This window comes from Ambystoma mexicanum, chromosome 2p, assembly GCF_040938575.1.
Source record: "Ambystoma mexicanum isolate Mex_15411 chromosome 2p, UKY_AmexF1_1, whole genome shotgun sequence".
Taxonomy (NCBI): domain Eukaryota; kingdom Metazoa; phylum Chordata; class Amphibia; order Caudata; family Ambystomatidae; genus Ambystoma; species Ambystoma mexicanum.
This window is the reverse complement of record NC_090923.1, coordinates 986,129,042-986,146,412: the sequence shown is the minus strand read 5'-3', so window position 1 is coordinate 986,146,412 and position 17,371 is coordinate 986,129,042. Positions and strand designations below refer to the sequence as shown.

Here is a 17,371-nt window from a genome sequence, read left to right as displayed (position 1 = left end):
ACTGTTTAAATTACTTTTTAGACATTAAACAAGTGAGTTAAAAGCCTCACAATCCTTTTGCGATGTTAATAAATCAAATAAAAAAATAAATAAAAAATGTGGATTCCGACAGCTGCCTAGAACTTTCAACCTCTTGCACTAGTAGTCTGCTGTTCTACAGTTACACCAATGCTTTATATTGAAAATATCTGGTGCTAGTTTTTATGACCTATTCAAACAGCAGGGCCCAACAGTCCCTTTTCAGTGTCAATTCTAACGTGGCATGCCACCTAGATATGTCTTATATCTCCTTCAAATCAGTGTTTTCATTGCTTCAAAATTACTTCAGGCATCTCACCTCTTAGTCTCTTGTCTTATGTTTCATACCTTTCAGCAATTGAATGTTTGGAAGCACTTGGAACTCCAGCATGCCACAGCATGTCACCCCTCTCGGGACTAGCTGATGTCAAATTTACTGTTTAAATTACTTTTTAGACATTAAACAAGTGAGTTAAAAGCCTCACAATCCTTTTGCGATGTTAATAAATCAAATTTAAAAAAAAAAATGTGGATTCAAACTGCTGCCTAGAACTTTCATCCTCTTGCACTAGTAGTCTGCAGTTCTACAGTTACACCAATGCTTTATATTGAAAATGTCTGGTGCTAGTTCTTATGACCTATTCAAACAGCAGGGCCCAACAGTCCCTTTTCAGTGTCAATTCTAACGTGGCATGCCACCTAGATATGTCTTATATCTCCTTCAAATCAGTGTTTTCATTGCTTCAAAATTACTTCAGGCATCTCACCTCTTAGTCTCTTGTCTTATGTTTCATACCTTCCAGCAATTGAATGTTTGGAAGCACTTGGAACTCCAGCATGCCACAGCATGTCACCCCTCTCGGGACTAGCTGATGTCAAATTTACTGTTTAAATGACTTTTAAGACATTAAACAAGTGAGTTAAAAGCCTCACAATGCTTTTGCGATGTTACTAAATCAAATAATAAAAAAAAAATGTGGATGCTGACAGCTGCCTAGAACTTTCAACCTCATGCACAGGTCCGAAGTACTACAGTTACACCAATGCTTTATATTGGAAATGTCTGGTGCTAGTTCTTATGACCTATTCAAACAGTAGGGCCCAACAGTCCCTTTTCAGTGTCAATTCTAACGTGGCATGCCACCTAGATATGTCTTATATCTCCTTCAAATCAGTGTTTTCATTGCTTCCAAATTACTTCAGGCATCTCACCTCTTAGTCTCTTGTCTTATGTTTCATACCTTTCAGCAATTGAATGTTTGGAAGCACTTGGAACTCCAGCATGCCACAGCATGTCACCCCTCTCGGGACTAGCTGATGTCAAATTTACTGTTTAAATTACTTTTTAGACATTAAACAAGTGAGTTAAAAGCCTCACAATCCTTTTGCGATGTTAATAAATCAAATAAAAAAATAAATAAAAAATGTGGATTCCGACAGCTGCCTAGAACTTTCAACCTCTTGCACTAGTAGTCTGCTGTTCTACAGTTACACCAATGCTTTATATTGAAAATGTCTGGTGCTAGTTTTTATGACCTATTCAAACAGCAGGGCCCAACAGTCCCTTTTCAGTGTCAATTCTAACGTGGCATGCCACCTAGATATGTCTTATATCTCCTTCAAATCAGTGTTTTCATTGCTTCAAAATTACTTCAGGCATCTCACCTCTTAGTCTCTTGTCTTATGTTTCATACCTTTCAGCAATTGAATGTTTGGAAGCACTTGGAACTCCAGCATGCCACAGCATGTCACCCCTCTCGGGACTAGCTGATGTCAAATTTACTGTTTAAATTACTTTTTAGACATTAAACAAGTGAGTTAAAAGCCTCACAATCCTTTTGCGATGTTAATAAATCAAATTAAAAAAAAAAAATGTGGATTCAAACTGCTGCCTAGAACTTTCATCCTCTTGCACTAGTAGTCTGCAGTTCTACAGTTACACCAATGCTTTATATTGAAAATGTCTGGTGCTAGTTCTTATGACCTATTCAAACAGCAGGGCCCAACAGTCCCTTTTCAGTGTCAATTCTAACGTGGCATGCCACCTAGATATGTCTTATATCTCCTTCAAATCAGTGTTTTCATTGCTTCAAAATTACTTCAGGCATCTCACCTCTTAGTCTCTTGTCTTATGTTTCATACCTTCCAGCAATTGAATGTTTGGAAGCACTTGGAACTCCAGCATGCCACAGCAAGTCACCAATCTCTGGACTAGGTGATGTAAAATGTACTGTTTAAATGACTTCAAATGATATGATATGATATGATAGTTTATTTATATAGCACCTATACACATAGTGTTTCAAAGCGCTTCAAGGCAAGGAAGGGACCAAGGTAAAATACAATGACATTCTTACAGGCCATGAACATTAATGATGTGAAATTAACTATCGTACTTGGCCTGACGACATTTCAGATAGTGCAAATGCTAAGACATAGATAAGAAAGGGAGGGGGAGAGTGGGAAGGAAATGGAAACAGACAGGCGACTACCGTACTAGGCCTGACGCCATTTCTGGTAGAGCCGGAGGAAAACAAAAGGTGAGGGAGAGGGGTGCAGAAAGGGAGGGGAGGAACAAAAGAAGTGACTATCGTACTAGGCCTGACAATGTTTCAGATAGTGCTGGAGGGAGGGGGGGCAACAGTAAGGGGATAGGGGAGCGACAGACGAGGTTGCTATCATAGTAGGTCCAGGGACAATTCTGATAGAGTAAGTGCATAGAAAAAAGTAAGGGGAGGAAGGGAGGAGATAGGAAAAGGGAGGGGGAGGGGAGGAGAGAACAGAGAGTAAGCAGTCAAAAAGAGTGGAGAAGCAAGAGAGGAGAGCGAATACAATTGCAGAAGTCAGTAGTAACACATAATGTTGCAAGCCAGGATACAAGATGAAGATGGAAACAGCATGATTCAGGGCCACCACGAGTACAAGATGCAAAGGAAGTCCAGCATGAGAGTTGAGAACGGGTGACGCACCGTGAATCAATCAAAGACATTAAACAAGTGAAGAAATAGCCTCACGACCATTGAGAGACGTTATACATTTAATTTAATAGTAAAAAGCCTGTACGTCACCTTGCGGCTGCTAGCTGTCTATCTCCTGTGCATGACACAATATGGCCTGGGTATAAGTAGAATCCTCTGACAGCGAGTAAAGCAGAGAAAGGAGGCCTTCAAACATTCTGCAGTTGTCTTCAACTACATAGTTCATTCTTTTTCAATATTTAAAAATGTTTATTTTAATTAAGCATCATCCAAATTGTATTAAATGAAATCTGTTATGTATTGTACACAGGATGAAAGGCGTACATTTCTTATTAAAATGTCCATCTCATAATAACAATGGTCACTTTACCATAGTCTCAGTTGTATTATTAATTTGAAAGCATGTTTCCTTGTTATAACCTTCTGTTTAATTTCTAATTACTTTTTTTTTAAACTGGTCGTCTCTAATTTAAACCTTTCCTTGTTCCTACTAAATTATCTTTTCTTGCATACAATAATCATATATTAAGATTAATGTGGCCCTTGTAATTGTTATTAATTTATGGCATATTAGCTGATCTAGATGCTAATTGTGTGCTTATTTTTCTAATTCATTGTCTTAATTTCTATTCACTTTATCATAAGCCTGCCTCTGCTTTCAAACTTACAATAATGATGTGTTATAACAGCTTTACATATAACATATTTGCATACAAAATCACCCAACCAAAGTTGTTACTCATTTGTCTGTCTCAGAAGGTTGAAACTTTAAATTGGCCTTTCTGGGATTCGAACCGGCAACCTGTAGATCCCAGCAGCGAGTGTTGCTACCCCACCTCACTAATCACTTACCTAAAATGAGAATCTCAACTGAAAATGCAGAACATTTTTATTTTTAATCTTTTACTGAAATGCTTGCAATAAACGCTTGTTACAGTGGATTAGTTTACTGTTTTCTTGGCCGTTTCAACAATCAATTTTCTGTATACTTCTAGTAAACATGAATGAATATCAAACTGCACCAACTCAATTAAAGTAAAATTATTTATTATGTAAATACATAAATAGATAATAAAACAAATATAATAGTGCAAACAAACCATAACAGCATTGTATTTAACAATTATATATGTATATATATATATATATGTATATATATACATTATATACATGACACCCCAATTTTAAATATTTATTTTCACGAGAGCATGACTCTCACATCTTATGACAACTCAATGTAATGTACAATAATTATTATTTAAATAAATATAACAAATATAATAGTGCAATGATAGTGCAAATGAACCGTAAAAACATTATGTAGAATGTATATATATCACGTTTATTAATGTCGTCTCAGCAGAGCATGACCATCACAGCTTAGTCAATGGTTTACATACCACCACTTGACCTGCAAAGGTCTAATTAAACTGTGCTACCAATAATAAATAGTAACTTCTTTTACTACTTTTCTTTTTATTCATCTTCTCCACAAATTAAAGTGCATCCACAGATCAGCATACGTTCAGCTTCATAGCGGTTCAGTCCTTCACATTTTTGGAGAATTTTAATTGTCATCTGCAAAAAAGTAAACAAAATGCCACATTTCGGTCACTATTACTTTAACTGATCATCAATTGTGTAACATGATAGCACAGAACAATGCTCTCCGGGCCGCTCTTAGTATCCCAAGAAGAGAGCATATCACGCATGCCAGGCACTCAGCCCAATGGCTCCCGGTCAAAGAGCGGATCACTCTCAAAATCCTCACACTCACTCACAAATGCCTCTCCCTCTCCGCCCCGTCCTATCTATCAGAAACCATCTTCAAACCATCCTCCTCCCGTCCCACCACAACGAAATACTCCAACCTACTCTGCATCCCAAGCATCAAAAAAGCCAAAGCCGGAGGTCTAGGTTTCCCCTACATTGTAGCCAAGACCTGGAACGCTCTTCCTGCAAACATCAGAGCCGAAAACTCACTCCCTATTTTTCGCAGGAAACTGAAAACCGCATTCCTTGCAAAATAACATGAAACCCTCAGGATTCCATGTAAATATACTGCATAGCTAATGTCTACATGTCTACTGTAAATATTGTATTTGTATGCAAATATTGTATCCTATGTAACTAAGACATTGTCTGTAACAAGCGCCACGATGCCCCCGGGCTGACGTGCGCTCTACAAATTTGAATAAATAAATAAATAAACATTGTAAACATACAAATAACCTGAATATGGCCTGCAGACTGCTAGGGGAAGTGCAACACTCACAACAATGCCATGAAAAGACTCACAGACAGACAAGAGTGTGACATGCGTCCACAACGGAGTGCTGGCTTAAAACAGGTAATTGTCTTTCGAGGTTGGCGGCATGGCATGGGTGTGGATGGGAGTGTCTCGTCGGTGTCAGCACAGGGGCGGCTTGAGATCAACAAAGCGGCCTAGAACATAGCAGCGTTATGCAGCCAGTCTTTCAACCCTACCTCTCTGATATTTGTGCATTGAGGATATGCATCTGTCATTTTCAATCCCCAGCAGTGAGTACTCAAAGCTAGTGGTACATTTTCACATGTAAATCTAACCAAGAGCGCCCCTGCTAACTCAGGACCATGTCAGTCCAGATACTGTTCATAACCATTGGACAATTTGAGTCCCAGTACAAACCTATTGAGCGGAATCCCTCTCCCATGGCAATAACATCCTCCTGTGTCTTCTGGTGGATTTCATGTGTCATTGTTCGTCTATCCCTGCCGAATGATGTTATGTGAGTTTGTCCAAAGCTGCTGGCAGCCTAGTTCAATTAAGCAGTTTTTCACATGCTTGCACCAAGGGAGCTTATAGATATCAATTACAGGCCTAAGGGCTGCCACCCATAACCCTTTTTATGGTTTAGCTGTATCTGCCTAGAAATAGCTTTCTCAGCCTGGCTGAACTACTTTCCAGTGTGTGAGCCTCAGGCAGAAACAGTCAAAGGATTTGACCTGTTTGATTGTATTTCCCTCGATCTGAATGGTTTGCTTCACGTACTTGCTTCTTGGTGGCCTAAACACCATGCACTTTGTTTTTGAACGATTCAGCATCAGTCCATGGCCATCAAATGTAAATGGAATTGTTTTCGTAGTACTGATGGAGTCAAGGAGATGAGCATTACATTTCTGGCATACATCAATACAGGGAACTTATCTATGCCAAATGATTGTTTATCAGTCTTGGCAGGTACCAGTAACTCAATAGCTGAAATAGGCTCTCCTAGGCACCTGAATGGAATTGGGGGAGGCAACTCCTCTCTCGGTTGGGATAAAACAATACAGCAGGTAACTGCCCACACACGGCACCACCCCAATCATCCTAGGCATTTTTTAAGAAAGCTTTGACAGTTTTTTAATAAATAAAAAGGAGGTCCACTGAACTGTTTGACAAAGATTAAGAAACTAAGAAGAGTCCGAGCCTGGACGAGAGAGATCCGGGGTGAAGCTAAAGTCAGCAATGGAAGTTGAGAGATGCCCGAGCCCGAACGAGGGAGATCCAAGGAGTGAAGCTATCATCCAAAGTTTAATGAGAAAAGAATAAGAGATACAAAGAAATACAATTGTGAATGGGTCAGCCCAGAAGAGGCAGACAAAGGGGTGAAGTTGCCACCCTATCTGAATCTCGGATTACAATTGAGAAGGGCCAGCCCACAAGAGGGGGACCCAGGGGTGAGCCCATCACCCAGTGTATATTGAGAACACACTTTTATTTGTTAAACAAACTTTTATTTGTTAAAGGAAGTTTTGTTTTTGTTGTTTGAATACATCAAACCCTGAAGGCATTAGACTTTCAGAGGAAACGATACTTGGAAATTGACAGTCCTGAGAACAGCCATTGGAACTTTCATCTCATGACAGAGAATCCCGAGAATGTACTGTACTGCAAGCTGCCATCTTATTCCCTGTCTAAAACATGGGAAAGGGAGACCCAAGCCACCGCATACTGATGTATCATTTTGAGAACACTTGTTTCTTTTGATGAGAACTATCTCACACACCCTTTTGGTATTAGTTGTGAGGTTTGGCAATAGGTTTATTAGTATAGGCCACTTTGATTTGACACAACACCACTAGGACTGCCTTATTTGTCATTTGATGGTCGACACTTGTCCCCATCTTAGATTTATGTTTAGATTAGGTGTTTTTACAACCATCACACCACTTTCATTGTTCAATAAACACCCTTGAACTGTGATCACTTGTGTTCTGTCTTAATTGTTGTCACCATGAGTTCTTCACAGTACATAACTCAAAAGAGAGAGAGAGAGAGAGAATCCTATGCAGAGGTAATCCTACGATGAGAGGATGTCATGGAGGGGCAGAGCCAAACTAAACGCGGACCCGGCGTTAGCGCGGGACGTGAGATGATCACTAGCAAGATACTAGAAGACTGGCGTCCTGAATGGAAATTAGGCCAAAGTAGAGAGAGTGAGACGGAGATGCTAAAGCAAAGGCCCGCTCGGTGCAGCATCCACACAGAAGTCGTGGTGGCCCTGGGGCCCGTTACAAAAACGGAGTCCAGACCGCAGCAGTGATTGGTTCCCCTATCGGCGCATGAAAGGCGCATCAGCTGACGAGCAGGGTTGAAAAAGTAGAGAAGATTCTCCCGAAGAGGTAATGCCGCTGAGAGGGCCAAACAGATGTATACACATCTGTGAGAGCCTAAAAGGTTATGGAAGACATGAACAAATTGAACAGACAGACATCCACCAGAGACAATGATAAAGCAGGTGTTTTGGAGAAAAAAAAGGGCTTTGGGGAAAACCCGGAAAGCGAGACATTGTTTAGTACTATCAGGCATAGAGATATGATTGTCCTAAAACACTCTCTTTGGGAGATGGGTGGCCCATTATGCATGTATGGTATGACTATTTTGGACAGTTGTATGACAAAGGTGCTGAGAAAGTTGCTGTCATACCAATATTGGGAGAATCTATTAAGGGTGCAGGATAGTGGTGGGATAGGGCATTAGATACACTACACACCTCTTACATACTAAGCATCCATAGCAGGAGTGGTCACTTGGCACCTGTGGCTACCTCACAACACCCTCCTAGACTTACCATTGGACTTCATGACATAGAGAAGAGCATATTGTGATATAAAAATACACAAACAGCAATAATGAAGAAAACACCTTGATGTGTTATGCTATTTATAGAGTTTTGTTACTAATGGGATAACAATGGTAAGGGCTGCTTCGGGAATGGCGCACTGCGACCAAGTGTGGAATCTACAGACCTTAGTCTCCAGGGGGGTGGAAAATGAGACAGATCAGAGGAGGGATAAAGATGGATCTGTTTTATTTTTAAAAATATTACAGAGAGTGAATAATGTGTGATGTCAAAACAGACCCACAATAAATGTTATGAGAATGTAATCTGTTGCAATACTATACCTTCTGAACCATTGGTAAAGAGCACTGCTAATTTCCAATGTTGAGTAATTAGATGTTGCTCAGTACATTGTACTTTCTTCTTGCAAAATGTGCAGATGTCGCTTTTGCTGCAGATGAAGATGAAATCATGTTGGTCTGAAAATCCAAACTTCATGTTTCTTTTTTTATCTGTTGATCTGTGAATGACATGCAATATTTAAAATATAATTAAATAACAAAAAGAAAACACCATGAATACAAATCTAAATAAAATTAAACCTATAATTCATGTGCATTGCCAATGCAGCATTTCCTTTTAACTTTGCAAAAGCACCTCTATAAGGCCTAAAAGGAACACACTAGAACCCTTGCCTTATTAACTACAATCCGCCTTCTGAAGACTGATGGAGGCATTGATGATGTTTTAGGCCTTTGGCATGCAAAGAAAGACAAAAGTAGTAAATATAGCATGAGATATTTAGTGGCATCTATCCTTCTATGAGAGCCGTTCTTTAATAATTTGTTTTGGACAAATAATTAAGCGTGGTGTCAAATTCAAAGCTTAGCCTTGAAAAACGATGTGACTCTTCCTCTATAATCTTAACAACACATTTGGAATGAGTTATTTAAAGCTATCCATTCTTTCAGATGCACTACAGAAATAATCTAGTCACATATGTTCTGTATAACAAATAGATGATTTAGGAAAAAACGGAGCAAGGCATGTGTAACATCCACAACACCTGCTTGGAGGGGATTAGCATTTTCTAAGAAAGAGGGAGAGTACCTTTTTCCTTTTGGTGGTGTTCCTTTGTCACGTGCTAGCAACACTACTTTGTATCTGCACAGATCCCGGAAAAAGGTTTGAATCTTAAATACCAAATGGATTGTGCCATAAAACCTGTTTTTGTAATTAAATAATTGTAGTACTATGTGCCCAAAAAAAGGGTACCGTAATGGTACTTGCCTACGTTCCTAGCCATTTAGCATTGTGGACAAATGCTAGTTAAAATTATGAGTAAATATTACTAAGAATACTTCAGCCAGTGCACAATATATGTGTAGCCCTAGAAAACACTTTGTTAAAATGTGATCATGTTTCAAATCATACAGAATGCAACGTGGGACATCTAGTACAGCGGTGTATTATATTTACGAACTAAAAGACTGTTTTCTTTTCATTGCTTTTCAAGCACATTATGGGATTTAATGTATAAATAGAGCAAATGAGTGATTGCTAAAAGTTTTTGAATTAATCGTAACCTCTGGCATTGCTCGAGGAAACACTCTAGGCAATCATTCTTCGGTTCGCCAAGCCTTTACAGAAGGGGAGAAAAACATGTACAAATAAAATATTTTTCCACAAAAAAGGGGAAGTCTATCCAGGACACATTTTTAAAATCCATTGACAACAAGCAACCACAGACATATTTCAGACTCATTCTGCGTCATCAGCAAGGTATTACATGGGTCTCTAGGCACAACATGTTCTGGACCCACATCTGGGCTGAAACATGTGTGGGATTGATTACATTTCTGTGCAGAGGGGTGGTCTGCAATTCAGGCTGCACCGCTTACATTAATGGTAGGACCAAAGCAAATGTAAATATAGCTGGTTCCTTTTTGCAACAGTGAACACATGCTTAATATATGGTGTGGAAAGTTGCACAGAGCAATGTCAGTGGTTAACATCATTTCATAATGCCCCACCCCTCACATGTTTTGGTTAAAGTATGTATGAATATATCAACATTTGGGGAAACAATTGCAATCAATCATTGCTTCACTGCACACTTAATTTTAGGGAACACGTATAAAGAAATATTCATTAAATAATAACATAAAGGTAACAGAGTAATTAGGCACTGGGTGGGAATTAATATATTTAGGAAGACTTCAAAAAACACTCACTCAATAGATTACTGTAGGTACTTGGAAATAATTACTTGGTGTAGTCACCTGAAAAGTGCTAATAAGATCATTATACTGATTGATGATGTCTGTTCCTCTGTGCGATAGAAATCCTAACTGACCAAAAGTGCAAAAATATTTAAGAACTGTTAGGTAGTAGAAGTAGAAGCGGGACAAAAAGGTGGCATGTTTGTTGGCCTAAACTCATATTTACCAAAAGAATTACAAAAAACCCTATCTGTCCCTAAAACTAAGAGGGGTTTGTTTCCCTGTATCAAATAACAATAAGGATGATGTTAGAATGTCAATCAAAAGCAAATAGTTAAATGTCCTGTGCCCAAAACCTATTTCCGACTTTTACACTCCAAAGAAAACTGTAACATAAGTGATACACTGTTTTCAGAAGGATGGATCCACCCTCCACAAATTTCATACCCTGCTCCTTTATTTGCTCTGCACCCACCCACCCCTACTGGGGCACAACCAGGGTATTCCCTTCCCTGCCCTCCACACCCACCCCCACAAGCCCTATTTGGCCCACATCTCCGGGGCAAACACCACTTGTCCCCTGCTTACTTTCATGCATACTCATTAACACAAAATCTGCTGGCAAAAAGAAACACATCATATACAACTTAATTCCCTCGGAAAGTCCAGACTTCACTTTCATCACAGAAACCTGGTTCTCTGATGTCTTCTCATCCATCGCACACGAGGCATTCCCCCAGGCTCCACACACAGCAGCCATAACAGAACTAGCAGAGCAGGCTGGATTGCATCCTCCACAAACCAAACCTCTTCATTTCACACTCCACAAAACAAGCCTGGAACACAGACTGCAAATCCTTCCTTGTGACATTTCCCATCAACCCATATCTTACACACAGTTTTTACTCATCTACAGACATCCAGCAAACACCTCCTACTCAAGGCAGGAAAAACAGATATCATAATTTGCGGGAAGATAGCTCTCTTCCCCCAAACCACCCCTTGGTCATCCCCCAAAACACTGCAGCTACGCTCCTACTGGACCTTGGCCAAAGAGAGCACATGACGCCCACCGACCGTGCCCTCCCTGGCTTTCTATAGGGTGACAAGCCACTTTAAAACAATGAGCATCACCCACCATGCCCTCCACAAGACAGGCCCAGAATACCTCCAAAAGAACCTCATCAATTACCAACCCAAAAAAAACTTGCAATCAGGCAACAAGTCCATGATTCACATTGGGTTAGTGTTAGGAGAGGATCCAACCTATGTGGATCACTCCATGTAAATATGCCGTATATAGTTCTTTTACATTGATTTCTATTGTAAGCCTCATCTTAGGGGCCTGTTTGTTCTTAGAATACTTGGTGCCTAACTACGGTCTCCATGTATACTTGTTGTGATTCGGAATGTGGAATGGTGGGGGGTTGGAGGTTGAAGCTCTGCAGGGAGTTTGTATCTGGCTTCCAGGCTGGGGTTTGTCTTACCCTGTCTCTTGAACTAAACCTCCTCGAAGTTTCTTCTTGGTGTGGCGTACTTTATTGGTGGGGCCCTCCACAACAGTTATTCAACCACCTCTGAGGTAAGCCAGGGCAGCAATGAACCTGCAAATAAATTGTAACAGGCGACAGAGAAAATAAAGTCCAGCAGAAAACAGGACAGAATGCACGCAACATTTGCGAAACCAGGAAAACAGCCGAAACACAAGGGTAGGTATCACATTCCATGCTCATGGAAAATAACCGATGGCAACGCCACCAACTCACACACATCTGCCAACACACAACACTCTTAAGATACAACACACAGCATATCTGCCATAAAAATACAGCTTTCACTTACGACAAAAATTCAGTCTAGATGGACACATAATGAATCTGCCGCGCCTGCATACTATACCGATGATCGTACTGCACCCATCCACATGCCACCTTGATATTGGTAGGTAGTAGGGACTTGACTACCCCTATCCTACTTTGTATTGACCATAATACACAAAACCATTCTAAAATCATCAGAACAAATGTCTCATACCTTGGACTCTGCTCCATCAGGGGCGTTCACCATTTGCGAAAAGGCAGGGCTATACAAATGAGAAATTACATCACATTATATGACCTTTCGAGAGGCTCTGAAAACTTTCATGGGGCAATCTTGAATGTGTTATATCTAAGGGCTGTTTAAACTAAATCTGAATATTTAGCAACATTTGTAAATGATGTTTTCATGATCATGCATATACTCAGAAATAAAAGTTATAAATATTATCAGTAGGATATGGTTGTTTTGTATTTATCATAGTTCGTACAGTCAAGTGTGAAATGCATGAATTAATGTACAACACACACTTTAATATTGCTACCATACTGTTTTTGAAAAAATGTACACAATACAATTGACATTTAAAGCATTAAACAATAACAGATTTAGGATTGAACTGTTTTTTAAGTTTAGTACTATTCAAGAAAAGCACAAGATGCAAATACTTACATTAAATTGTTTCGATCCTGCAAACTTTCAGAATAGCACGTGCAGTTTGTTTAAAGATGTAACTCAAAATAGAAAAGGGACCATCACTGAACCATGTGACCGTTCACGTTAAAGGAAGAATTTGAAGGACTCATAATTGCATGTGCAGTTTACGAATCCAACTCAAACTAGAAAAGGGACCATCACTAAAACACATGAAAGTTCACACTAGCGTCTGAACGACTGATTTTCATGGGAAGTGTTGGTCTGGTGGTTAAGGAGCTAGCCCCGACATCAGGAAGGTTTGTGATCGAATCCCCTTAAGAGCTTTCCATTTTTATTTTTAAAATAGGATTATAATTAATTGGAGCTTCCCATTTTTATTTTGAAAACAGAGGATTACATTTTAAAAACGAAGCGACATCGGGACATCTATTTGTTTTGCTGTGGAAGCGACACGCGGGACATATATTTGTTTTGCCCGGCATGTGACACCTGTTACTTACTTTAAGTTAGAGGAAATAAACTCCTGCCACGAGCGTGATAGTCTAGTGGAGAAAGAGCTAGTTTCAATACCACGAGGTCTTCTGATCGAATTCAACAAGGAGCTTCTCATTTTTTTTTTTTTAAATTGGAGGTTCACGTTTTTATTTTTAAAAAAGAGGATTATAATTTGAAAAACAAACAAATATGAGGTACATCTGATATTTGTGGGGCCTGGCATGTGGCACCTGCCAGTAGCACGTGTCACTTGCCAGTGGCACGTGTCACTTGTAGTAGTGACATGCAGTGGCACGTGTCACTGGCACATGACACATGCCATATTCGGCTCCAACCCCTACTGTGACTGTGAGTCAACACTGTAATTAATTTCAGAAGGGACAAACTCGTCTATATAAATAATGATTATATACAATTTTATGTAATCCAGAGACAACGTTATAACATGCAAGTTCAAACATTAAACTTTGAATATAGTAACTACTACTACGATATCACCATAAAGTACTTTCAGCCCAAAGATGGGTGTTAACACGAACCAGGGGCTTCAAGCCACCACGGACTTCACATAATTTGCCGAAATTAACAATTAATAAGGGAGAACATAAGGAGGAATTAATGATTACACTTTGTGCACAAGTGCGCCGAGGTAGGTTATAAGTGCTTTTTTGTTAATTAACATTGTCAATATTTTTAAAAAAGGGACGGATCTGTCTACAATAATAATAATAATATGCATATACAATTTGTATAAATCAGAGACAAAACTACAACTTGTATGTCGATATAATAGATTCTGAATTGAATGCGATTTGCACAATGTGTACTTCCTAGTGTATGGGCAAGGGCCCAGCAAACCGAATGGGGAGCAGTATTCTGAAACCAAAACATGGCGGCCTGATTAGGAACAAAGGAAGGACCAATGCGGTTGCCATGACAAGCAACCAACAACATAATACTGCAAGGAACTAATCCACAGGTAGACACGGACTCGAGCGCATGGACGAGAAAGAATGCAAACTTTTAAGGTAAGCCCTAATGTGGGAAGCGAAGTGCATTTTTGAGAGCGCTGTCCTCCTGAGTGTCATCATAATGATTAGAATCTTAAGGACGGAGCGAGTAGACGGCCACGGAAGTAGCCAGCGGATGAATAATGTACAGGTTAAGAATCCAGTAATTACTACGTTTGCACTTTTTTCTTAGAACATTGAGTTTAAATTAAAGTTGCAATCACTGATCAGAAATAGAGATGCAGTAAATGTGATAATATTGAACATAATAAGGAATACTTTACAAGTATAAGCATACCAATGTGAAAAATTTGAATCTTGAAGACGGCGGTCTCACTACCACGAAAGTAATTAGTAAATATAAAAGTATAGGTTAAAACTCTAGGAAACACTACGCTCGCACCTAGTGCTAGGACATCAAGTTAAAATTGAATGGTCAATTATGAACCAGAGACGGACACGGAATATATGCAATGTTATTGAACACAGGACAAGAAGGTTTAATAATTTGTGTGGTAATGGGTATAGGCAGGAGACTACGTATTGATGAGAATGAGTGGACGATTACTTATTACAAATTTCATTGGCAGGTCGGGATTGAACCCATGACTGTGTTCACATGCTAAAAGAATATTTACTAATCAAGGCAAAACGATTGGGTAAGATTATACCATTGAGAACGTATTCATAAGCATAAACTATACATGACGCCTAGAGAACAAGCACTGACATTTCTCTTTATGTTTTTTCATTTATTTTCTTTCTCTGTGTATTTTTTAACCTCAAATATCCCTCCCTTGCCCCCTCCTTTTATGTCTGAGTTATCCTAATATTGGGAATGGTTACACATATACATATATTTTTTTGCTTTGTATGGATTGGTCGAAATTCATTTGTAATGTTTATGTTTTTGTTTTTCGATTGGGAGCACACAATTCTGGAACACCATTTGAATAATTTCACTTTGTGGTTATTGTTTGTTTTAATTTGTATATCCATGTAGGATTGGAACTATGATATCAGGATTAGCCCTGATTTGAAAAAAACAGTGATTTCCACCGAAACACATGTTATTGCAAAGGGCAATTGCACAGAAATATATAGCACCACTCAATAACTTGTGAAGTGGTCTTCAAATGACCAATTAACAATTATTTTGCATTTATATAGCGCTACGAACCCTCAGGTATCTGAGCACTGCTTATTATTACCCACAGTGTGTGGTGCTCATTTATCGACCTCAGAAGGATGAAAGGCTGAGTTTGGCCCTGCGGGGATTTGAACCTGCGTTAGCAAGCTCTGCACAAATGCCAAAGCGAGCGCTCTACTCGCTGTGACACTTGGACCTCTTTGTTTCTTCTATGGCGCAACATTCAACAGTCACACTAACCTTTGTCTCCTTGAACCACACAAAGAACACATATTATATACAGTTTACAACAGTTAATACACTCCCCCAGATACCGTTACAAAAGCATCCCCCCAAACATGATTGGTTTCCCTGTACAGAGAAATCTAAAACCCACAAAGTTCATGGACACAGACATAATAACACAATCCCCTCAAAACGTATAATTACAAGTTTTACATTTTTAACACAACCCTTCCCAAAAACCTCTCTATATTTGGTGTCAGCCTTGCCTCTTAAGTGCACAAAACCAAATTCCTATTAATGATATACACAGACCTACCCTAAAAGTACTTAAGCACATGAAGACGAGAGAAAGACACGTAGATTCCCTTTTGACCTATTCATGTTTGCTAATCGCATTGCCCAAACCCCTCCGGTTTATGACTACTGACCTTTCCTAGTTACATGAGTTCCGCCCACTCTCTGGCAACACAATCGCTCTCCTGAAATGTATTACTACTGTTCTCTGCAAGTGTCCTGGGAGAAGCCACCTGTTCCAAATACCTCAGGGAGTTCACAAGACGCCTCTCCCTTAAAATAATGATCTCTCCTGTTTACCAGAGATCATATCTTCCCTTTGCCCTCCAGCACTTGAGCCATCTGCAAAATGACCTCAGCCACCCTGTCGAACAACTTACAAAACCTGTTCCTTGACTGCTGATGGGCATTTGCCACGATTGCGAAAACAACCTTCTAATTAATCCACAATACAAAGACCTATGATACACAGAGCAACCACGCCTCATATATTTCATATATTTTAATACATTTGAAAGATACTTCACATACATGTATACCATTATGTGTGCAGTTTATACCCATTATGATCTCCTCTCATGACCGCCATGAGCCCTGCTAAACTCCACGTGCACATATTCATCACCTGCTTCACATGAGTGGGTAGGGGCCCTCAGTGTGACCATGTTTCATCGTTATGTTTCTGCGCACATGCAAATCTACAAATGTATCACCTCTGCACAAAATAACCTAAATGTAACACTTATCCCATTTTCCATAAACATTGTAATATTTGTAGCAATTTGCGTAAGTGACAGAAATGACGATGATGACATGTCCACCTCCCGTCAGTGGTATGGCGCGCAAAGTTTAAACTTTTCCAATTTCACAACAATGTGTTGGGGGCATTTGTTAAAAAAAGAGGTGTGTTTTGGCGAACTGAGAGACCAAAAAGCTATTTGGAAGAGTGCAGATGTCGAAACAACTGAATCATCCAAAATGACCGAATTTATTAGACCGAATGGGTGATTTGGCCGAATTTCAGCAGTTCGAATATTCCACACGGCCGAAAAGTTCAACCAAATCACCCATGCAGTGCTAAGGGTTGCTGGGGGTGTCCCCCTCACCCTTGCTCACTATATTGCGAGTAGGTGTTTCCAGGGTTGTCCCCCCGTAGCCATCCTGAAAAAGCCACACAAAAAAAAGGAAAGGACCCTGCGGCGCTGGTTCCCGATCACGGAAGTGAAAGGGAACAGGCGTTGCAGGGACACTGCGATCAGTGGCCGCAAGGTAAGTAGGGGTGTGGGGGCGGAGGAAAAGTTGGAAATGTTCAGATGAGAAAAGACCGAAGGTTATTTCGGAAAAATAATCTTCTGTCTTTTCTCCCTCGAACATTTGGATCTCTGGCTTTCAACCCCGATCCGAAACAACAGGAGGT

At 39.8% G+C, this 17,371-nt stretch overlaps 1 long non-coding RNA gene across 1 annotated transcript; it reads right to left on the bottom strand.

Annotated features, from left to right (window-relative positions):
* Positions 1–4,155: 4,155 nt before the first annotated feature.
* On the bottom strand, positions 4,156–12,397 carry LOC138565977 (uncharacterized). Its single transcript, XR_011301751.1, has 4 exons — positions 12,340–12,397; positions 11,793–11,909; positions 8,428–8,603; positions 4,156–4,574 (listed from the first exon to the last, which is right to left on the bottom strand). It is a non-coding gene; the product is annotated as an uncharacterized lncRNA (long non-coding RNA).
* Between the last annotated feature and the right edge of the window lie 4,974 nt (positions 12,398–17,371).